Raw genomic sequence first — 25711 nt, 5'->3', positions numbered from 1 at the left:
AAAAGAAGAAAAAGAAGAGGAGAATAAGAAAGGAATATCCCCTCTATTCCTTTCTTCTTCTCCTCTTTTTTTCTTCTTTTTTTTCTTCAATCTTATCCTCTATTAATATCTTCTTCTCCTCTTTTTATTTCTTCTTCGTCTTCTTATTTCTTTTATTGGATATGTCGTTGCCGATATACCCCGTGTCCCGATAACTTCAACACGAGGGGGGTTCGACCTACCCCCTCCCCGATTACATTATTTTCCATGTATATATGCAAAAGTTACATTTTTTGAAAAGTTTTTATATATCCAACTAGGAAAGGAAGAAGAAGAAAAATAATGAGAGGAAGAAAGGAAAATAAGAAGAGGAAGAAAGGAGAAGAAGAGGAGAGTAACAAGAGGAGAAATAAATAAGAAGAAAAAAGAAGAAGAAAAAGAAGAGGAGAAGAAGAAAGGAATAGAGGAGAAGAAGAAAGGAATAGAGGAGAAGAAGAGAAAATAGAATATTCTATTTTATTTTCTTATCCTCTATTTCTTTCTTCTTCTCCTCTTTTTTTTCTTCTTTTTTTCTTTGATCTTCTCCTCTATTAATATCTTCTTCTCCTCTTTTTATTTCTTCTTCGTCTTCTTATTTTTATCGGTTATGTCGTTGTCGATATACCCCGTGTCCCGATAACTTCAACACGAGGGGGGGGGGTGGGTTCGACCTACCCCCTCCCCGATAATATTATTTTCCCATGTATGTATGCAAAAGTTACATTTTTAGAAAAGTTTTATATATCTAGCTAGGAAAGGAAGAAAAAGAAAAAGAATGAGAGGAAAAAGGAAAATAAGAAGAGGAAGAAAGGAGAAGAAGAGGAGAGGAAGAAGAGGAGAAATAAATAAGAAGAGGAAAAAAGAAGAAAAAGAAGAGGAGAAGAAGAAAGGAATAGAGGAGAAGTCTATTTTCTCTTCTTCTCCTTTATTTCTTTCTTCTTCTCCTCTTTTTTTTCTTCTTTTTTCTTCAATCTTCTCCTCTATTAATGTCTTCTTCTCCTCTTTTTATTTATTCTTTGTCTTCTTATTTTTTATCGGATATGTCGTTGTCGATATACCCCGTATCCCGATAACTTCAACACGAGGGGGGGTGGGTTCGACCTACCCCCTCCCCGATAACTTATACCACGGGAGCACCCCCGGCCCTCTCGCTTGACCAAAAATCTCAAGGACACCCAAACCCTAGAAAAAACGATGTCGGTTTCCTACCCCCTCCCGCCGCGCCCCTACCCTTGAAGAGTTGCCGAGGCCACCCCAAACCCGGAATAAGCTAGGTCTAAATTTGCCAGTAATAGATCCACATGCTGTCATGTTTATGTAATAATTGCCGTGTTGTAATATTTGCAGAAACAATGGAGTTTGGACGAGACGAGGAACAAGAACAGGTGTTGGGGGACATAATCTTAGCCGGAGGTGATGTCATGTCATATCTTAACGACAATGATGGTCTGGAAGCAGAACAGGGTGAAGAAGAAGCAGGCTACGGTGATCGAAGAATGGAGGAGGAAACACATGATTATGATGGCTCCGGTGACCCAATGCTGGTGCAAGAAGGAGCCCGTGGTGACGGCTCCGGTGACCGAACAGAGGCCGGCTAGGTAAATATATTAGTTAAGCCTGTGATGACTAGCTAATTGATGCATTCATTGTTTTGGTATGTACACATATTAATTAACTCTCGTCTAATTCTTCTTTTTTCTAGCCCTCCAGATCGAGCACAACTTCGATAAAGAGACGAGGCCTGAAGAAAAAGTTGCGCTCGGATGAAAGGTTTGAGATCATAGAAATCGCGCGCGATGGCACGCCGATTGAACCCATCCGGACAAAGGAAGCATTTTGTTCTCAGTGCGGGTTTCTTGTTAGGGACAAGATCCCGATCAGCATCCAGCAATGGTATGAGCCTAAGAACGAAGACCCTGAGGTGTCTTATGTCAATGATATGCAGAAAGATGATCTTTGGACTGAGCTGAAGGAAAATTTCACCCTACCGCCAGAGGAGGATCTGGAGAAGCCAGTTAAAGAGCAATTAATCAAGTCTCATGCTCTTAAGAAGATGGCAGAGCTATTCAGGAGGTGGAAGAATGAGCTGAAAACGTTTGTCGACAACGAAGAGACACCAGAATTCATCGGCAGATATGAGAAGATCAGAGATCACTGGCCCGCATTTGTGGCCTACAAGACATCGAAAAAGAGTAAGAAGATGTCGGCAACAAACAAGAAAAATGCTGCAAAGAAGAAGCTTCACCGTCACACGGGGTCAGGTGGCTACCTCAAAGCCCGGCCTAAGTGGGCCAAGGATGAGAATGATCTGCTTGATAAAGGGATCGAACCAGAGACTATGAACTGGCCAAACCGTTGCCGGACTTGGTTCTTCGGGGCTGGCGGAACCGTGGACCCTGTATCAGGGAAATGCGTTTGGACAGACGAGCAAATGAACATACCACTCAAGAAGCTAAAATACTATATCGATGCAGCGCAGCAAGGGACGTTCGTTCCAGACAAAGAGAATGACGAGCTCACAATGGCCCTCGGGAATCCTGAGCACCCTGGACGGACACGAGGCACGCCAGGCTCCGTTTCGTGGAAGGCTGGTTTTCCGGACGCAGGCGGTTACAAATGCCAGGAGAGGAGGAAAAAAGTGCAGCAGACCCAAGTGCAGGCGCTGCACGCAAGGGTACAAGCGATAGAGAAACGAGAAGCAAATCGCAGCAAACGAACTGCCGACGCTTCCCCCGAAGCTACCCCGCCATCTCAGCGGAGAAGCAGTGTGGCTTCCACCGAGCTGCTTCAGCTGGAGCATGTCTTGACGGCTCCTGCCAGCTATCCCGTGGATGCTATCACGGAGTCTCAAAATTGCCACCTTATGACACAATGGATGAATTTGAAGGTCAAGGCGGTGTTGGCTCTGTTTTTCCTACTGAACCCAGCGCGACTTTTCACTGCCAGCCGATTCCAGAAGGATATGCTAGGGTGATGTTGGATGAAATAACGGAGGGATTTGAGGACCTCCAGCTTGACCACCCTACCGGTGAAGGGGAGACTCGGCTGGGTTCTGCTCTGAAGACTCCATGCCTATGGCGGAAGGAGCTCATCAACCTTCCGAACTGGATGCCTCCGCCTCCGCCTCCTCCTCCGGCGAGTCAGGGCACTCCGCCTCCTCCACCGCCTCCTCCTCCGATGAGTGACAATTAGGGCACTCGGCCTCCTTCTCCGGCACGTGGCGGCACTGAGGTTAAATATCATGCCGAAGATACCGAGGCTAACTTGCTACGATCGTTGGTAATAAATGAAAATAAAGATATAATACTCTTCCCTTACAACTTCAAGTAAGTGTTACTGTCTTGTGCATATTCGGTTTCCCTGCTTAGTAGTCCAGGTTATAGTAATGTAATTGATGAGTTATGCATGCGTGCACAGATTCCACTATATTCTCCTAGAGATTAAGCTTGACCAGGGACTAGTAACCGTCTTAGACTGAGACGAAAAGATCCCCAGGACTATGCGGACATGACTCAAATGCTCGAGAAGTAAGTTAAATCAATCATTATCCACCATATCAGCAACTTTGTTCATTTCCTGATATCAAGTAATTGTTTTCTTTGTCTGGCAGGGTTTGGAGAAAATTCACCAAAAAAGCTCCGGGACTGCCGAAGAAACTGCAATTTAGACACCCGAAAGTAGGTACTATAGTAACATGTTCCACGCATCTCCTAGTGATTCAAGCGCTAGTTTCATCAATACCATTTGGCATGCTTGCTTATCAGTTTGATTGACCTCTATTTCTTGTAAAGTGGTTGTGGCAGGAACAAGGGAATGATTTCTGTGGATACTACGTTTGCGAGTCCATCCGCCACACGACCTGTGAACGAAGGTACTCTGACGAACAATATGAAGTGCGTAAGCAATAATATTCACAATTTTATTTTATTACCATCATTTGTGTTGAGTTTCATTTATTCATATATATATAATATATATATATATATATATATATATATATATATTATATATGTATGTATGTATTGACCCCCTTCTTCAAATTAGATCTTTCGGATGCGGGATGAACTCCTAGCACCACATCGTATGCGAGCAATTCAAGAGGAATTTGCGTTATTCTTCCTTGACCACGTGATCGCTAAAGACGGGGAATACTATGTGGATCATGTGTTCGTATATAATTAGGAGATTATATTGTAAGAGATAATTATTGTATATATGTAGCAGGTAGTGTCGGATAGATATACGAGAACTTGTTGTTCGACCAATCTCTTGAGAAGGAGAGGTGGTCGATATCACTTCTCTCTGTATGCATATATGTTCATGACGATCTTCTGTTTCCTTCGTTTGCTTACTAGCTAGCTAGCGTGTCTAGTCCTCTCTATACGTATATAGTACGTAGCGTCGACCAAGCACAGACATAAGAGAGGACACTTCTCTCTATTAATTAGCTAGCTAACACAATATATGAAACACCTAAATTAACCTCCTAAAACCCCCACCCCCCCTTCAAAAAAAAACAAAAACCTCAGCCCCTAAAACGCTGACGCGTGGATGCCTATTGGTCCCGGTTGGTGCCACCAACCGGGACCAAAGGCAAAAAAAAAACTTAGCCCCTAAAATGCTGACGCGTGGATGCCTATTGGTCCCGGTTGGTGCCACCAACGGGGACCAAAGGCCCTCCTGCCTGGGCTCGGCGCACCGGCCACGTGGAGGCCCATCTATCCCGGTTCCTGTTTGAACCGGGACTAAAGGGCCAGGGCATTAGTAACGACCCTTTAGTCCCGGTTCAAAAACCGGAATAAAAGGCCCTTACCAACCGGGACAGACGACCTTTTTTCTACTAGTGATTGTCACCATGATTTATGATTTTTCATTAAGAAGACATCCAAAAAATTCAACCCAATTTTGCACTCTCTGCCATAATCTATTATCCACACTGGTTTGATAGTTGTGAACTATAGTGCATGGTGTTTTGGTCCGAATTTGATGCAAGGATGTATTGGTCCAAGATGTGGCAAGAAGCATAAGTGGTGAAAGAATACATTTTTTTTGTGGGGAAGTGGTGAAAGAATGCTTGTGACCGTTACGGCATTGAGAACCAAAATTATAAGTCCATGGCTAGAGCCGACAATGCCAGATTAAGAGTGGGTGAAAGAGAATGGCGGTGGGGCACTGAGGAAGGGAGAAATATACCAATTTTTTTAGTGCAAGGAGCGGATGGTTAAGGAAATAGAAAGAGTAGGAGGAAAGAAACGGGAGGGAATCAATGGTTTTCTGCTAAATGAATCCAAACCACATACAATCAATTTTGACACATATTTCGAATTAAAACAACCATATGTCAACATATCTATTTTTTTATCTCGTGGCAACGCACGGGCATTCAACTAATGGTTTCTTAAGGCATCCATTGCTTGTTTTCCTCTTCTTGGGATTGAGGCAAGATTTTGTCATGTATGGTGTAGGTTTCTTGACTTTTCCCTCCATTTCCATGTTTCTCCAGAGAATCTTGTTGGTATCTTGTTGTTGGCTTAGATGACTGACTAGTGCCAATTTCCTGATATTCTCTTACAATTGTGTTTGAAATCTTTGAGGAGACCTAATACCCCTCGAGGTGTTGTGCTGGTCCGCCACAACGCGGAGAGCCGCGCTGAGGTCGATGCGCTAGGTCGAAGGTAGGTGCGGCATGGGTCGCAATGCTTTGAGGTGATGGTGTTCCAGGCGGTGGTGGATGTGCAGGCGCATCTGAGAGGGCGGTATAGCGGTCGACAAAAGCACTGCGGTGTGTTGCATCAACGTGCTCTGCGGTACATGCAGTCCCTCCAGTTGGTCGTATGACCAAAAATCGTTGTTGCCTAACTTTCCCAACGTATCCTATTCCCGCACTAGCAAATTTACGTTTACCACACTTCACTAGCTCTTTCTCCTCCATTTTTCTGTAGTTGTACGCATGTAGTAGCCCTATACTACAGTACTAGTCTCGATGTGTTATATATTTAATTTCACCCTTGTACATCATACTCTCTCTGTCTCTTCAAATGCGTAGTATTGGCAAACAACTAGATGCATACGTATCTGCGTGTTAGTACTTCGAGTATTGGCCAGCTCTGCATACTTGTCATATATATAGTGGTGCTAGCTAGCTCGCATAGTATCACGTCTGCTCATTATTGCCTGGTAGGTAAACAATGTACTACTGCTTCACCGATCTACTTTGCAGAGAGACGTAAGCTTGTGGCCATATGGACAGACACAGCTAGTGATGTACTGCTGCTTCATTGATCCATTTTGTAAAGAGAAATGCTAGCTTCTAATAATAAGGACAAGCACAGCTAATGTATGTAATCAAAGTGCAAAATTAATGTCCTTAGCAACCATGCATTAGCCAAGTCATCTTCCTGGATCCAGATCGATCTGACGGTTGGAGTTAATATTTGTACATATGTCAGGTTTTCTAAAGAATTGCCAGTCTTCAACTCAGAAAGAAAGATCCGATCAATTGATTGCAACCGTTTTGATGATTATGACAGCTAGTACGGTAGCGAGGGCATTATATTTAGTTTACATTTTTAGAGATATCTATATTATGTGATACAAATAATACAATCATATGTATAGAGACCAGAAATTTCTATGAAAATATCTATAATTATTGGTTCCATTTCACTAACAAAAAAACACCTTAATAATGTAAGTATGTTCTTCTTTGTAAAGTTATAAAGCTTAGATATGCCACTGGACGATAGGTTGTTGTGCGCCTATTATTTCTTGGTAGGTAAAATTGTACTACTGCTTTATCGATCCATATTGAAAAGAGAAATGCTAGCTTCTGACCACAAGGACAAATAAAGAAGACGAAGAGGTTTGAGGACATCTTGGCGAAGAAGGAGAAAACATGTTTCAAGCGTTCCGACGTTAAGGAGGAAAAGAAGGCCGAGAGGTGGGAAGAAGCTCAACCTCGAAGAGAAGGAGACGAAGCTCGAATAGAGAAGGGATGAGCTCGCGGCTGCTTCGAAGGATACAAAGATGTTGACCATAAGGATGGATGAGTTGGATGACGATGCGACGACAATCGTGCACGCCATCCATGTCAAGATGTTGAAGCGCTTGGCGGACGAGATGGAGGCGGTTAAGAAGGAGGCGACCAAGAAGGAGCCGAATGGTGGGAGGAGGCGGCGGCAGTGTGATCGAGGAGGCTCGGATAGCCGGTTAGCAGGGCAAAAATTCCCTTTTTTTACACGGACTTTTGTGAACATGCGCATGCAAAAACTATGACCGGGTGCTATGTAAACCACAATTTAACTTGGTCTTATATTGATATGCATTTGAAATGAAATTGATGGGACCTGACCGGACATTTAGGAAATATCATTGGATGGTCGGCTCTTACATTTCAGGGGATGTCGTGAGATGCCCTAACATAGGATTCACATCAAATCATTTATTTATTTTTCCTTCATAATTAAAAAAACCTGCCCTTACTCCATATGTGATACATCAAGTGGAAGCAGAGAGCAAGCCCTTGAGAAATTCCCGGGGCCGGCACACAAGAGCCAACGGCGTGGCCATAGGCATGCTTAGACCGGCACCTTCGGCCATGTCAATGGCACGACCTTCCCCGGCATCCCATTCGAAGCACTGCACGAGCGTCGCAAGCGTCAAGCCAAGGAGGCGCATCGCCAGCCCTTCCGCGGGGCACCGCCTCCGGCCAAACCCGAACGGCATCATGGGCGTGGGCTTGGCCGTGTCCAAGAACCTCTCCGGCATGAACTCCGTTGGGGAGTCCCAGAGGTCGGCGTCCCGGTTGATCGCCCACGAGTTCACTAGGATCATGGTGCCGCGCGGGACCCTGAAGCCGCCCACCGTGCAGTCCTCCATGGCCTCGTGCGCCGGGATGAGCGGGCCGACGGGGCACAGCCGAGGGCTCTCCTTCACGACGCATTGGAGGTAGGGCAGGTTGGCCATGTCAGACTCGTCGACAAGCCGTCGGCACGGCGTCTATCTCGTCCCTAGCCCTCTGCAGCGCCTCCGGATGCGTCAGCAGCAGCGCCATCGTCAACTCGATGGTCAGCGCCGTCGTGTCAGTCCCGGTGCTGAACAGTACCTGGATTGGATTGGTTGGACATTACGTTGCAGCAGCTTATATACGTTAAGCTATATTCATGTTGGATGAAGCAATTACGGTGCTACTACTCACCAAGACGATGCCTTTGAGGACGTTGTCTGTGTAGTACTCGGGATCGGCTTCTTGTAGCGCCAAGAGCTCGTCGATAACGCTGGTCGTGTGTCCACCACCGGCCTTGCTCCGCCTTCGTCTGTGGTCGTCGACGAGGCCTCCGACCAACGCGTCACGCCTCGCCTGCAGCCTTGCATGCGCCGCGTCGATGCCGCATAGGCGGTCGACCCACTGCAGTGCCGGGAAGAAGTCCCCGACGCTGGGCGCGCCGACAACCTTAAACGACTCCTCGACGAACTCCCGGAACCTGCCCAAGTCGCCAGAGTGCCCGTGCGCGGTCACGGCACACAGCATCACGTTCAGCACCAACTCAAAGAGCCTAGGGCGGAGGGTGACCGGCGCGCCGCCACCGCCTGCTGCCGCTGTGTCCTGGAGCAGATTGTCCACGAGGGACGTGACCTCGGCATGGCGGTCGGCCGTGCGTTCATCGAGGTAGGGCGCCGAGAAGAGCTTGCCGGCGAGGAACCGACGCAGGACATCCGAGTGGAAGTATCGAAGGTCGGCGTCTCGGTTGATCGCCCATGATTATGACATTTCCATAGCCATTTCGAGATATATTGTCATACAACTTTTCACCGTTTCATTTATTATGACACGCATCATCATTGTCATATTGCTTTGCATGATCATGTAGTTGACATCATATTTGTAGTAATGCATCATACTTAATTTTTCATATATGTCACTCTTGATTTATCGCAATCCCGGTACACCGCCAGAGACATTCACATAGAGTCATATTTTATTTTAAGTATTGGGTTGTAATTTTTGAGTTGTAAGAAGATAAAAATGTGATGACCATTATTAAAGCATTGTCCCATGTGAGAAAAAGACGATGGAGACTATGATTCTCCCGAAAAAAAAGGGAAGAAAAGAGGCCAAAAGAAAGGCCCAAATAAAAAAAAAGGAAAAAATATAAGAGAAAAAGAGAGAAGGGACAATGTTACTATCTTTTTTCCACACTTGTGCTTCAAAGTGGCATCATGATCTTCATGATAGAGTCTCCTATCTTGTCACTTTCATATACTAGTGAGAATTTTACATTATAGAACTTGGCTTGTATATTTCAATGATGGGCTTCCTCAAATGCCCTAGGTCTTCGTGAGCAAGCAAGTTGGATGCACACTCACTTAGTTTCCTTTGATGAGCTTTCATATAGTTATAGCTCTAGTGCATCCGTTGCATGACAATCCCTACTCCTTGCATTGACATCAATCGATGAGCATCTTTATAGCCCATTGATTAGTCGCATCAATGTGAGACTTTCTCCCCTTTTGTCTTCTCACACAACCTCAATTATCACATTCTATTCCATCCATAGTGCTATGTCTATGGCTCGCGCTCATATATTGCGTAAAAGTTGAAAGAGTTTGAAAATGCTAAGTATGAAACAATTGCTTGGCTTGTCATTGGGCTTATGCATGATGAGAGCATTTTGTGTGACAAAAATGAAGCATGGCAAAACTATATGACTTTATAGGGATAAGTTTTCTTTGGCTAAGGTATTTTGATAAGACATAATTTCTTGATTAGCATACTTGGAGTATTACTATTTTTATGTCAACAATAAACTTTTATCTTGAGTCTTGCGGATATGAACATTCATGCCACAATAAAGAGAAAATACATTGGGAAATATGTTAGGAAGCATTTCACATCAAAAATTCTGTTTTTATCATTTACCTACTTGAGGACGATCAGGAATTAAGCTTGGGGATGCTTGATACGTCTCCAACGTATCTATAATTTTTGATTGTTCCATGCTATTATATTATCTATTTCGGATGTTAATGGGCTTTAATTTACACTTTTATATTATTCTTGGGACTAACCTATTAACCGGAGGCCCAACCCAAATTGCTATTTTTTTTGCCTACTTCAGTGTCTCGCAAAAAAAGAATATCAAACGTAGTCCAAACGGAATGAAACCTTCGGGAGCGTGATTTTTGGAATAAACGTGATCCAGAGGACTTGGAGTGGACGTGAAGCAACCAACGAGGCGGCCACGAGGCAGGGGCACGCCCTCCCCCCTCGTGGGCCCCTCGTGGCTCCACCGACCTACTTCTTCCTCCTATATATACCTACGTACCCCGAAAACATCCAGGAGCACCATGAAACCCTGTTTCCACCGCTGCAACCTTCTATACCCAAGAGATTTCATCTTGGGGCCTTTTCCGGAGCTCCGCCGGAGGGGGCATTGATCATGGAGGGCCTCTACATCAACTCCATGGCCCCTCCGATGATGTGTGAGTAGTTTACTTCAGACCTTCGGGTCCATAGCTAGTAGCTAGATGACTTCTTCTCTCTCTTTGGATCTCAATACAAAGTTCTCTTTGATTCTCTTTGAGATCTATTCGATGTAATCTCTTTTTGTGGTGTGTTTGTCGAGATCCGATGAATTGTGGGTTTATGATCAAGTTTATCTATGAACAATATTTGAATCTTCTCTGAATTCTTTTATGTATGATTGGTTATCTTTGCAAGTCTCTTCAAATTATCGGTTTGGTTTGGCCTACTAGATTGATCTTTCTTGCAATGGGAGAAGTGCTTAGCTTTGGGTTCAATCTTGCGGTGCTCGATCCCAGTGACAGTAGGGGAAACAACACGTATTGTATTGTTGCCATCGAGGATAAAAAGATTGGGTTTATATCATATTGCATGAGTTTATCTCTCTACATCATGTCATCTTGCTTAAGGCGTTACTCTGTTCTTATGAACTTAATACTCTAGATGCATGCTGGATAGTGGTCGATGTGTGGAGTAATAGTAGTAGATGCGGGCAGGAGTCAGTCTACTTGTCACGAAAGTGATGCAGGCAGGAGTCGGTCTACTTGTCACGGAAGTGATGCCTATATTCCAATCTATTTTATTTTGCAATCTTTACTTTCAATCTATATCATAAAAATACCAAAAATATTTATATTATTATCATTATCTCTATCAGATATCACTCTTGCAAGTGACCGTGAAGGGATTGACAACCCCTTTATCGCGTTGGTTGCGAGGTTCTTATTTGTTTGTGTAGGTACGAGGTGACTCGCGCGTGGTCCCCTACTGGATTGATACCTTGGTTCTCAAAAACTGAGGTAAATACTTATGCTGCTTTGCTGCATCACCTTTTCCTCTTTAAGGGAAAACCAACGCATGCTCAAGAGATAGCAAGCGGCAACAACAATTCACTAGTAGAAAAAGGCCCATTTGTCCCGGTTCATAAGGCCCATCTGTCCTGGTTGGGGATCCGGGACTAAAGGATCGTTACTAATGCCCTAGGCATTTAGTCCCGGTTCTTATACAAACCGGGACAGATGGGCCTCCACGTGGCCGCTCCGGCGAGCCCAGGCAGGAGGGCCTTTGGTCCCGGTTGGTAGCACCAACCGGGACCAATAAGCTTTCACGCGTCAGCGTTTCAGCGGCTAGTTTTTTTGAAAGGAGGTGGTTTAGGGGTTTTGGGGGTTAATTTAGGTTCGTATAGGTAGCTAATAGAGAGATGTGTCCTCTCTTATCTCTGTGCTACTGCTACTGCTATGCCTAAACATGACTTAGATTGAAGTGAGGCAACATGTGGTGCATGTCGAAAGTAATAGTAATCCTAACTTGATCAAGTTTGGATTGTACTACTTCCGACATGCACCACATGCATGTTGCCTTCACTTCAATCCAATCCATGTTCATTTCACCCGCTGGTATGTTGGGGAACGTAGTAATTTCAAAAAATTTCCTACGCAGACGCAAGATCATGGTGATGCATAGCAACGAGAGGGGAGAGTGTTATCTACGTACCCTCGTAGACCGGCAACGGAAGTGTTGACACAACATAGAGGAAGTAGTCGTACGTCTTCCCGATCCGACCGATCCAAGTATCGAACGTACGGCACCTCCGAGTTCTGCACATGTTCAACACGGTGACGTCCCTCGAGTTCCGATCCAGCAAAACGTTGAGGGAGAGTTTCGTCAGCATGACGGCATGATGACAGTGATGATGTTCTACCGACGCAGGGCTTTGCCTAAGCACCACTACGATATGACCGAGGTGGAATATGGTGGAAGGGGGCACCGCACACGGCTAAGGAACGATCACGAGGATCAACTTGTGTGTCATGGGGTGCCCCCTTGCCTTAGTATATAAAGGAGGGATAGGGGGAGGTGCGGCCGGCCCTATGGGTGCGCCTGGAGGAGTCCTACTCCAACCGGAAGTAGGACTCCCCCCTCTTGCCTTGTTGGAAAAGGAAGGAGGAAGGGAGAAAGAGGAAAGGGGGGCGCCGCCCCCCCTTCCTTGTCCTATTCGGACTAGGGGGGAGGGGGGGCGCGGCCTGCCCTGGCCGGCCCTCCTCTTCTCCCTTATGGCCCATGTAGGCCCAATAACCCCCCCCCCCCGGGGGGGGGGGTTCCGGTAACCCCCCGGTACTCTGGTAAAATCCCGATTTCACCCGGAACGTCTCCGATATCCAAATATAGGCTTCCAATATATCAATCTTTATGTTTCGAACATTTCGAGACTCCTCGTCATGTCCGTGATCACATCCGGGACTCTGAACAACCTTTGGTACATGAAAACACAAAAACCCTAATTACGATCGTCACCGAACTTTAAGCGTGCGGACCCTACGGGTTCGAGAACTATGTAGACATGACCGAGACACGTCTCCGGTCAATAACCAATAGCGGAACCTGGATGCTCATATTGGCTCCTACATATTCTATGATGATCTTTATTGGTCAGACCGCATAACAACATACGTTGTTCCCTTTGTCATCGGTATGTTACTTGCCCGAGATTCGATCGTCGGTATCTCAATACCTAGTTCAATCTCGTTACCGGCAAGTCTCTTTACTCGTTCCATAATACATCATCCTGCAACTAACTTATTAGTTGCAATGCTTGCAAGGCTTGAGTGATGTGCATTACCGAGAGGGCCCAGAGATACCTCTCCGACAATCGGAGTGACAAATCCTAATCTCGAAATACGCCAACCCAACAAGTACCTTCGGAGACACCTGTAGAGCACCTTTATAATCACCCAGTTACGTTGTGACGTTTGGTAGCACACAAAGTGTTCCTCCGGTAAACGGGAGTTGCATAATCTCATAGTCATAGGAACATGTATAAGTTATGAAGAAAGCAATAGCAACAAACTAAACGATCAATTGCTAAGCTAACGGAATGGGTCAAGTCAATCACATCATTCTCCTAATGATGTGATCCCGTTAATCAAATGACAACTCATGTCTATGGTTAGGAAACATAACCATCTTTGATTAACGAGCTAGTCAAGTAGAGGCATACTAGTGACTCTCTATTTTTGTCTATGTATTCACACATGTATTATGTTTCCGGTTAATACAATTCTAGCATGAATAATAAACATTTATCATGATATAAGGAAATAAATAATAACTTTATTATTTCATCTAGTGCATATTTCCTTCAGTCTCCCACTTGCACTAGAGTCAATAATCTAGATTACACATTAATGATTCTAACACCCATGGAGCCTTGGTGCTGATCATGTTTTGCTCGTGGAAGAGGCTTAGTCAGCGGGTCTGCAACATTCAGATCCGTATGTATCTTGCAAATTTCTATGTCTCCCACTTGGACTAAGTCCCGAATGTAATTGAAGCGTCTCTTGATGTGTTTGGTTCTCTTGTGAAATCTAGATTCCTTTGCCAAGGCAATTGCACCAGTATTGTCACAAAAGATTTTCATTAGACCCGATGCACTAGGTATGACACCTAGATCGGATATGAACTCCTTCATCCAGACTCCTTCATTTGCTGCTTCCGAAGCAGCTATGTACTCCGCTTCACATGTAGATCCCACCATGACGCTTTGTTTAGAACTGCACCAACTGACAGCTCCACCGTTCAGTAAAAACACGTATCCGGTTTGCGATTTAGAATCGCCCGGGTCAGTGTCAAAGCTTGCATCAACGTAACCATTTACGATGAGCTCTTTGTCACCTCCATATACGAGAAACATATCCTTAGTCCTTTTCAGGTATTTCAGGATGTTCTTGACCGTTGTCCAGTGATCCACTCCTGGATTACTTTGGTACCTCCCTGCTAGACTTATAGCAAGGCACACATCAGGTCCGGTACACAACATTGCATACATGATAGAGCCTATGGCTGAAGCATAGGAAACATCTTTCATTTTCTCTCTATCTTCTGCAGTGGTCGGACATTGAGTCTTACTCAACTTCACACCTTGTAACACAAGCAAGAACCCTTTCTTTGCTTGATCCATTTTGAACTTCTTCAAAACCTTGTCAAGGTATGTGCTTTGTGAAAGTCCAATTAAGCGTCTTGATCTATCTCTATAGATCTTAATGCCCAATATGTAAGCAGCTTCACCGAGGTCTTTCATTGAAAAACTCTTATTCAAGTATCCCTTTATGCTATCTAGAAATTCTATATCATTTCCAATCAATAATATGTCATCCACATATAATATCAGAAATGCTACAGAGCTCCCACTCACTTTCTTGTAAATAGAGGCTTCTCCAAAAGTCTGTACAAAACCAAATGCTTTGATCACACTATCAAAGCATTTATTCCAACTCCGAGAGGCTTGCACTAGTCCATAAATGGATCGCTGGAGCTTGCACACTTTGTTAGCTCCCTTTGGATCGACAAAACCTTCTGGTTGCATCATATACAACTCTTCTTCCAGAAATCCATTCAGGAATGCAGTTTTGACATCCATTTACCAAATTTCATAATCATGAAATGCGGCAATTGCTAACATGATTCGGACAGACTTAAGCATCGCTACGAGTGAGAAGGTCTCATCGTAGTCAATCCCTTGAACTTGTCGAAAACCTTTTGCAACAAGTTGAGCTTTGTAGACAGTAACATTACCGTCAGCGTCAGTCTTCTTCTTGAAGATCCATTTATTCTCAGTTGCTTGCCGATCAACGGGCAAGTCAACCAAAGTCCATACTTTGTTCTCATACATGGACCGCATCTCAGATTTCATGGCTTCTAGCCATTTTGCGGAATCTGGGCTCACCATCGCTTCTTCATAGTTCATAGGTTCATCATGATCTAGTAGCATGACTTCCAGAACAGGATTACCGTACCACTCTGGTGCGGATCTTACTCTGGTTGATCTACGAGGTTCGGTAGTAACTTGATCTGAAGTTTCATGATCATTATCATTAGCTTCATCACTAATTGGTGTAGGTGTCACAGAAACCGGTTTCTGTGATGTACTACTTTCCCATAAGGGAGCAGGTACAGTTACCTCATCAAGTTCTACTTTTCTCCCACTCACTTCTTTCGAGAGAAAGTCCTTCTCTAGAAAAACTCCGAATTTAGCAAAAAAAGTTTTGCCTTCGGATCTGTGATAGAAGGTGTACCCAACAGTCTCCTTTGGGTATCCTATGAAGACACATTTCTTCGATTTGGGTTCGAGCTTATCAGGTTGAAGGTTTTTCACATAAGCATCGCCGCCCCAAACTTTTAGAAACGACAACTTTGGTTTCTTGCCAAACCACAGTTCATAAGGCGTCGTCTCAACAGATTTCGATGGTGTCCTATTTAACGTGAATGCAGCTGTCTCTAAAGCATAACCCCAAAACGATAACGGTAAATCAGTAAGAGACATCATAGATCGCACCATATCTAATAAAGTACGATTACGACGTTCGGACACAACATTACGCTGTGGTGTTCCCGGTGGCATGAGTTGCGAAACTATTCCGCATTGTTTCAAATGTAGACCAAACTCGTAACTCAAATATTCTCCTCCACGATCAAATCGTAGAAACTTTATTTTCTTGTTACGATGATTTTCAACTTCACTCTGAAATTCTTTGAACTTTCAAATGTTTCAGACTTATGTTTCATTAAGTAGATATACCCATATCTGCTTAAGTCATCTGTGAAGGTGAGAAAATAATGATATCTGCCACGAGCCTCAACATTCATTGGACCACATACATCTGTATGTATGATTTCCAACAAATCCGTTGCTCTCTCCATAGTACCGGAGAACGGCGTTTTAGTCATCTTACCCATGAGGCATGGTTCGCAAGTACCAAGTGATTCATAATCAAGTAGTTCCAAAAGTCCATCAGTATGGAGTTTCTTCATGCGCTTTACACCGATATGACCTAAACGGTAGTGCCACAAATAAGTTGCACTATCATTATCAACTCTGCATCTTTTGATTTCAACATTATGAATATGTGTATCACTACTATCGAGATTCATCAAAAATAGACCACTCTTCAAGGGTGCATGACCATAAAAGATATTACTCATATAAATAGAACAACCATTATTCTCTGATTTAAATGAATAACCGTCTCGCATCAAACAAGATCCAGATATAATGTTCATGCTCAACGCTGGCACCAAATAACAATTATTTAGGTCTAATACTAATCCCGAAGGTAGATGTAGAGGTAGCGTGCCGACTACGATCACATCGACTTTGGAACCATTTCCCACGCGCATCGTCACCTCGTCCTTAGCCAATCTTCGCTTAATCTGTAGCCCCTATTTCGAGTTGCAAATGTTAGCAATAGAACCAGTATCAAATACCCAGGTGCTACTGCGAGCATTAGTAAGGTACACATCAATAACATGTATATCACATATACCTTTGTTCACTTTGCCATCCTTCTTATCCGCCAAATACTTGGGGCAGTTCCGCTTCCAGTGACAAGTCTGCTTGCAGTAGAAGCACTCAGTCTCAGGCTTAGGTCCAGACTTGGGTTTCTTCTCCCGAGCAGCAACTTGTTTGCTATTCTTCTTGAAGTTCCCTTTCTTCTTCCCTTTGCCCTTTTTCTTGAAACTGGTGGTCTTATTGACCATCAACACTTGATGCTCCTTCTTGATTTCTACCTCCGTGGCTTTTAGCATCGCGAAGAGCTCAGGAATAATTTTATTCACCCCTTGCATATTATAGTTCATCACAAAGCTTTTGTAGCTTGGTGGGAGTGATTGAAGAACTCTGTCAATGACACTATCATCAGGAAGATTAACCCCCAGTTGAGTCAAGTGATTATGATACCCAGACATTTTGAGTATATGTTCACTGACAGAACTATTCTCCTCCATCTTGCACCTATAGAACTTATTGGAGACTTCATATCTCTCAATCCGGGCATTTGCTCGAAATATTAATTTCAACTCCTGGAACATCTCATATGCTCCATGATGTTCAAAACGTCGTTGAACACTCGGTTCTAAGCCGTAAAGCATGGCACACTGAACTATCGAGTAGTCATCATCTTTGCTCTGCCAGACGTTTATAACATCTGGTGTCGCTCCTGCAGCAGGCTTGGCACTTAGCGGTGCTTCCAGGACGTAATTCTTCTGTGCAGCAATGAGGATAATCCTCAAGTTACGGACCCATTCCGTGTAATTGCTACCATCATCTTTCAACTTTGCTTTCTCAAGGAACGCATTAAAATTCAACGAAACAACAGCACGAGCCATCTATCTACAATCAAACATAGACAAGCAAGATACTATCAGGTACTAAGTTCATGTTAAATTTAAGTTCAATTAATCATATTACTTAAGAACTCCCACTTAGAAAGATATCCCTCTAATCCTCTAAGTGATCATGTGATCCAAATCAACTAAACCATGTCCGATCGTCATGTGAGATGGAGTAGTATCAATGGTGAACATCAATATGTTGATCATATCTACTATATGATTCACGCTCGACCTTTCGGTCTCCGTGTTCCGAGGCCATATCTGTTATATGGTAGGCTCATCAAGTTAAACCTGAGTATTCCGCATGTGCAACTGTTTTGCACCCGTTGTATTTGAATGTAGAGCCTATCACACCCGATCATCACGTGGTGTCTCAGCACGAAGAACTTTCGCAATGGTGCATACTCAGGGAGAACACTTATACTTTGATAATTTAGTGGGGGATCATCTTATAATGCTACCGTTAATCAAAGCAAGATAAGATGCATAAAAGATAAACATCATATGCAATCAATGTAAGTGATATGATATGGCCATCATCATCTTGTGCTTGTGATCTCCATCTCCGAAGCACCTTTATGATCACCGTCATCACCGGCGCGACACCTTGATCACCATCGTAGCATCGTTGTCGTCTCACCAATCTTATGCTTCGACGACTATCGCTACCGCTTAGTGATAAAGTAAAGCATTACAGCGCAATTGCATTGCATACAATAAAGCGACAACCATATGGCTCCTGCCAGTTGCCGATAACTCGGTTACAAAACATGATCATCTCATACAATAAAATTTAGCATCATGTCTTGACCATATCACATCACAACATGCCCTGCAAAAACAAGTTAGACGTCCTCTACTTTGTTGTTGCAAGTTTTACGTGGCTGCTACGGGCTTAGCAAGAACCGTTCTTACCTACGCATCAAAAGCACAACGATAGTTTGTCAAGTTGGTGTTGTTTTAACCTTCGCAAGGACCGGGCGTAGCCACACTTGGTTCAACTAAAGTTGGAGAAACTGACACCTGCCAGCCACCTGTGTGCAAAGCACGTCGGTAGAACCAGTCTCGCGTAAGCGTACGCGTAATGTCGGTCCGAGCCGCTTCATCCAACAATACCGCCGAACCAAAGTATGACATGCTGGTAAGCAGTATGACTTATATCGCCCACAACTCACTTGTGTTCTACTCGTGCACAACATCAACGCATAAAACCTAGGCTCGGATGCCACTATTGGGGAACGTAGTAATTTCAAAAAATTTCCTACGCACACGCAAGATCATGGTGATGCATAGCAACGAGAGGGGAGAGTGTTGTCTACGTACCATCATAGACCGGCAACAGAAGTGTTGACAGAACGTAGAGGAAGTAGTCGTACGTCTTCCCGATCCGATCGATCCAAGTACCGAACGTACGGCACCTCCGAGTTCTGCACACGTTCAACTCGGTGACGTCCCTCGAGTTTCGATCCAGCAAAACATTGAGGGAGAGTTTTGTCAGCACGACGGCGTGATGATGGTGATGATGTTCTACCGACGCAGGGCTTCGCCTAAGCACCGCTACGATATGACCGAGGTGGAATATGGTGGAAGGGGGCACCGCACACGGCTAAGGAACAATCACGAGGATCAACTTGTGTGTCATGGGGTGCCCCCTTGCCTCAGTATATAAAGGAGGGAGAGGGGGAGGTGCGTCTGGCCCTATGGGTGTGCCTGGAGGAGTCCTACTCCAACCGGGAGTAGGACTCCCCCCTCTTGCCTTATTGGAAAAGGAAGGAGGAAGGGAGAAAGAGGAAAGGGGGGAGCCGCCCCCCCTTCCTTGTCTTATTCGGACTAGGGGGGAGGGGGCGCGTGGCCTGCCCTGGCCGGCCCTCCACTTCTCCCTTATGGCCCATGTAGGCCCAATAACCCCCGGGGGGGTTCCGGTAACCCCCGGTACTCCGGTAAAATCCCGATTTCACCCGGAACATTTCCGATATCCAAATATAGGCTTCCAATATATCAATCTTTATGTCTCGACCATTTCGAGACTCCTCGTCATGTCCGTGATCACATCTGGGACTCCGAACAAACTTTGGTACATCAAAACAGAAAAACCCTAATTACGATCGTCACCGAACTTTAAGCGTGCGGACCCTACGGGTTCGAGAACTATGTAGACATGACCGAGACACGTCTCCGGTCAATAACCAATAGAGGAACCTGGATGCTCATATTGGCTCCTACATATTCTACGAAAATCTTTATGGTCAGACCGCATAACAACATACGTTGTTCTTTGTCATCGGTATGTTACTTGCCCGAGATTCGATCGTCGGTATCTCAATACCTAGTTCAATCTCGTTATCGGCAAGTCTCTTTACTCGTTCCGTAATACATCATCCTGCAACTAACTTATTAGTTGCAATGCTTGCAAGGCTTGAGTGATGTGCATTATCGAGAGGGCCCAGAGATACCTCTCCGACAATCGGAGTGACAAATCCTAATCTTGAAATACGCCAACCCAACAAGTACCTTCGGAGACACCTGTAGAGCACCTTTATAATCACCCAGTTACGTTGTGATGTTTGGTAGCACACAAAGTGTTCCTCCGGTAAACGGGAGTTGCATAATCTCATAGTCATAGGAACATGTATAAGTCATGAAGAAAGCAATAGCAACAAACTAAACGTTCAAGTGCTAAGCTAACGGAATGGTCAAGTCAATCACATCATTCTCCTAATGATGTGATCCCGTTAATCAAATGACAACTCATGTCTATAGTTAGGAAACATAACCATCTTTGATTAACGAGCTAGTTAAGTAGAGGCATACTAGTGACTCTCTGTTTTTGTCTATGTATTCACACATGTATTATGTTTCCGGTTAATACAATTCTAGCATGAATAATAAACATTTATCATGATATAAGGAAATAAATAATAACTTTATTATTGCCTCTAGGGCATATTTCCTTCATGATATATAATAACTCTTCATGCTCGCATCATGCATCATCATATATAATAACAAGTCTACTAATCATCATCATACAACTTCTACTCGTTATTAATAACAAGTCATACGATCATCATCCTCATAGTCATCGAACCAACCCTACTTAATCGTTCTTAGCACATGATCATCAGTATTAGGTAGGACCTAAATACCCTCTTTAAGGTAAAATAGTATAAAACAATATAGACCCTGACTCTCCATTATGAAGAATGGAGATCATCCTGTCTCCAATTCTTGCGCTTTGCTTCCTTTTGCTTTCAAGAACCTCCTTACGCCTGTCCATACATTTTTTCCATACTTTGATTTGCATGTCTCCATTTCTTTTAGAAATCTGGTATGGACAGTTGAGATTCCTAGGATGACCTGGCTGTATGTTCAAAACATTAAGGCTACCTTTCTGATACATCAAATGAGGCACACAATTCTCTGGGATTATCTATTGAAAAACGTAGTAATAACTTCATAGTTAGCAATGATGTACTAGTTTTAGAAGTATGCAAAAGATTCACGGATGTCGTAATACTAAAAAATCTTACAAGGGTATCTCCATGGTAGTTACCGTAGTTGAACACATGCACTAGTGGCACGTTTTGACCATAATGTTGAGGAGTTTGATTGTAGATATTGTAATTCTCAATGTCAGTACAAAATCCGACCAAATGATTTTTCTCCTTGTAAGTTAATTCGGAGCCATCGGTGTAGTGGGTTTTGTCTACAATCTCCCGCACATTCTTTGAAGAATGAAAATAAGCTGTCAATGGAAATAAGCTGTCAACTATTTTGAAATAAACAATATAAATTAGCTAATAACTATGTTTGAGAAACTAAACTCACATAACGGTAGAATTGGAGGCGTATCAACAAGGACCCAAATGTCCATATTGTCTTGCTCGATTTCAGGATCACCAAGATCCATGGTGACAAGCATACCCTCATCAAAACCATACATCTTGCAAAATGCTTCCCATTTTTTGCATCCAAAATGGGTTACGCTCTCAGAATTGTACAGCTTTACTTCAAAATCCACATCATGATGAGTCCTTAGGTGAATTTTCTTTGTTTCAAAATGTTCATGGTCTTCAAAACCCATCCTCTCCAAGACATAGCGCCTTGCATGGCATGGGATAAGCTACTCGAATTGAAAAGATGAGAATTACACGCTGAAATAGTTGTAGTCATGCTTAATTACGAAAAAACACTTGTCGTTGTTGCGTACCATTTCAACATCGAAGGTCTCCTCGAGCTTAATGTTGAAGCGCCGATCATCATCCAGGTGAGGCATGTCGCACAGACCTCGATCGTCGTGGCACCAGCTGCACTCCCCCGGGAGACATTCGTCGTCTGATGATGACATTTTCTACGTTCATATATTCAAAGATTAAACTTGTACAATTAAATATATGTACTACAAAAACTAAATTAGATCATTATTATTCATCACAGGTTGACTATCGGTCTGTCGAGTCTTTTCTTGAAAACTGTTAGCTCACGTGGTGTATATATTCGACTTTCGGTGATGGTCGCTCCTCACTTTGTCCTTGAGTGCATCACACCAAAATGTCTAGCACACGGTAACGAAGAAGAAGCGACACCCACGACAATAGTCGGGATTCTTCGTCCCCATATATATATATATATATATATATATATATATATATATATATATATATATATATATATATATGGTGGAACTCTCCCTCACTGATTCCTCTCTGACATTTGCGACCGTCGGTGATGGTCGTTACTCCTTCTTTCCCTGGTGCATAACAAAGGTCTAGCACCCGGAGAAGAAGGAGAAACGACCCCCATGACAACAGTCGGGCTTCTTTTTCCTCTCATATATGGTGGAGACTCGACAGACTTAAAGTCAATCCGAAATATCGTTTAATTATCTTTCTAAAAAAGGATTTGACTGGTCTCACCACGAGGTCGGAGGGGGTCGGTGACAGGGACGACGGCGGGGATGATGGAGGGGGGCTCCTAGATTTCTGCGAAAACAAAAACACTATAAGCTATCAACTAATCATATGCATACGCCTTGCATAGTGCTCTCCAATTAGCATTCAAAGTAGGAGTAGTTTTCCAATTTGAGCATTCAGTAAGCAAAATCAAATCGCAAAATAAAGTAGTATTAAAATTATGATGCATTCAATTATAAGGAAAACTACATCATCTCCATGCGTCCGTACATCGTCGAATATTATCACTAATACACCTCGAATACTATCATACATATAGCATCGCCAGTACAGCTAGAACTATAGCGCCCGACGGGTATCGGCGCGGGCGGTGGACACCCAAAGGGAAGGAACCATCACAGGATCACAGCTCTAGTGAGATCCATGAAGAACCTGCCAGGTATTGTCGAACCTTCCCTCCAACGTAACCATGTAGCGACGGACGTGCTGGTCCTCCTCGCTGACATGGTGACGTACCACCTCCGCGGTGTCCGCAAGCCTCGGCACCGTCACTAGCCCACGCGACCGCCACCAAACAGGGATCGGGTCAATGACGGGCTGGCTCCTCACCAACCTACGCCCCCCGGAAGGTAGCACCTCCCAAAACCAGCCTGGCGGAGCCCAGTCCCGGACATGGCCCCTTTGATCAAGCCGGCCTCCTCCACTGAGTCGACGATGAGGATGCGGGATATGCATAGTCGACGTCGATGCGGGAATAATTGCTTTAACTAAAAAACAAACTAGTTCTATTAATTTCCTTGCTAAAAATAAACTACTTCTATAGTAAAATAAACTACTTCTATATATAGTAAAATAAAGTAGTTTTATTAAATCAACTAGTTCAACTACTAAGCACTTATTATAAATAAAATAAAGTAGTACTTACTAAAAATAAACTTGTTTAACTAGTTCTATTATTTATCGAGCCCCCTCATGTCGAAGTTATCGGAGAGGGGGTATATCGACAACGACATACCCGATAAAAAATAAGAAGAGGAAGAAGAAGAAAAAAAGAGGAGAAGAAGAAAAAATAGATTTTAATCTACTTTTTCTTCTCCTCTATTCCTTCTCCTTCTCCTCTTTTTTTTCTTTTTCTTTGTCCTCTTCTTATTTTTCTTCTTCTTCCTTCTTCCTCTTTTCTTCCTCTTTTCTTCTTTCCTTAATTTTTTTCCTCGACGACCCTAACCCTAAACAGTACAACTCACTACAACGACTTCGCTTGCATACATATGAACAAATATGATCGATCATCTATGAACAATATAAAAACATCATATAATATATGAACAAAAAAATCACATCTATGAACAAAAAAAATCATCTAATCATATATTTTTTACGGCGTCGAGGCAGGGGCGGCGCGGACCGGGGCAGTGACGACGCGGGGCGGCGCGGCGCGCCGCGACGGTGTTGGGGCAGGGGGCGACGGCGTCGGGGCAGGGGCGACGCGGACCGGGGCGGTGACAACGCGCGGCGGCGCGGCAACGGCGTCGGGGCAGGGGCGGCGGGCGGCGACGGCGTTGGGCAGGGGGCGGCGGCGCGGCGACAGCGTCGGGGCAGGGGCGCGCGTGGCGACGGCGTCGGGGCAGTGGGAAGAAGAACTGAACCAAAATTTTACAAGTGTGGCTTATATAGACAGACCTTTGGTCCCGGTTCGTGGCACCAACCGGGACCAAAGCACACCTTCAGTCCTGGTTAGTGCCACCAACCGAGACCAAAGGTCATTTTTCAGCAGCCCAAAGGGCGGGAAGCAGAGGCCTTTGGTCCCGGTTGATGGCACAAACCTGGACTAAAGGGGGGGCATTGGTACTGGTTGGTGCCACGAACCGGTACCAATGTATGCCTTTAGTACCGGTTGGTGGCACCAACCGGGACTAAAGGCCTTGTGTTGCCCGCATCGCGGCACGAAAGTTTAGTCCCACCTCGCTAGCTGAGGGAGCTCAAGAGTGGTTTATAAGCCCCACTCCCGGTGCCCTCTCGAGCTCCTCTTAAATGCAGGCTTTCGGGCCTAAACACACTGTATCTGCCTCTGGGCCTATTGGACCTTCTACGGGCCTGAATCCTGGCCCATGGGTGGGTTTCTAGTCGTATTCAGGCCGTGGTGGCCCAGTAGGTGGCGTTTTTTTATTTTTTCCCAGTTTATTTTTTTCTTTTTTGCTTTATTTATTTTATTTTGTTTCTAGTTACAACAAAATTCTTATTTATTTCATTTTATTTTGTTTCTAATTAATTATTTATTTTATTTTATGATAATTCTTTTTGCTATTAAAGTTTCTAACAAAAAAGTTCTTTATGAAAATTCTTTTTTGCTTTTAATGATTTTGAACAGAAAAAACTTGATAATTTTAGTTGCATCAATTTTATATAATTTTAGTTTCAGTAATACTAGAGGTTGCTTATAATATTTTGAACAGAAAATACGTTGATAATTTTAGTTTCATAAATTTTATTTATGTTATTAAAGTTTATTTTATTTTGTTTCTACTTATATATTTTATTAAAATTTATTTTATTCTGTTTCTAATTACTTATTTATTTTTTATGATATTTGTTATTTTCCATGCATTTACTGATTATTTTGAGTTATAAGACCCTGAAATTGAAAAGCACTAGAAATGAACTCTGAAAAGGTTGAAAGTTGGCATGGTATCATCATTTCACCCACATAGCATGTGCAAGAAAGTAGAGAGGGTTACGGCAAAAACTAGATGCACTTCGTGTACAAAACGGACAATCTGTTTCGAAGTATCAGGATTTCATACGGAAACTCGTCTGTTACAACAGGCATTTCAAATGAACTACGAAAAGGTTGAAAGTTGTCATGGTATCATCATAATAGTTGTGGAGAGAAAGTCTTCACTTTTTTTCGCTTGTGTGCTTTGCTTATTGCGCCGTAACCATGGATAATCTTCATCGTTTATCAGGATGCTTGGGCATCCTTGATTTTGAAGGGAGGAATTTCATGAAACTTTTCATAATCTTCAGACATGTTTGTCTTGCCCTCCACTCCCACAATGTCCCTTTTTCCTGAAAGAACTATGTGGCGCTTTGG

The 25711-nt window shown here is 43.7% G+C and overlaps 1 pseudogene; it reads right to left on the bottom strand.

Annotated features, from left to right (window-relative positions):
• Positions 1-7515: 7515 nt before the first annotated feature.
• Positions 7516-25711, bottom strand: part of LOC123130374 (cytochrome P450 81Q32-like) — a 36071-nt pseudogene continuing 17875 nt past the window's right edge.

Source organism: Triticum aestivum, chromosome 6A (genome assembly GCF_018294505.1).
Source record: "Triticum aestivum cultivar Chinese Spring chromosome 6A, IWGSC CS RefSeq v2.1, whole genome shotgun sequence".
Classification (NCBI taxonomy): Eukaryota; Viridiplantae; Streptophyta; class Magnoliopsida; order Poales; family Poaceae; genus Triticum; species Triticum aestivum.
This window is presented reverse-complemented; position numbering and strand designations above follow the sequence as displayed.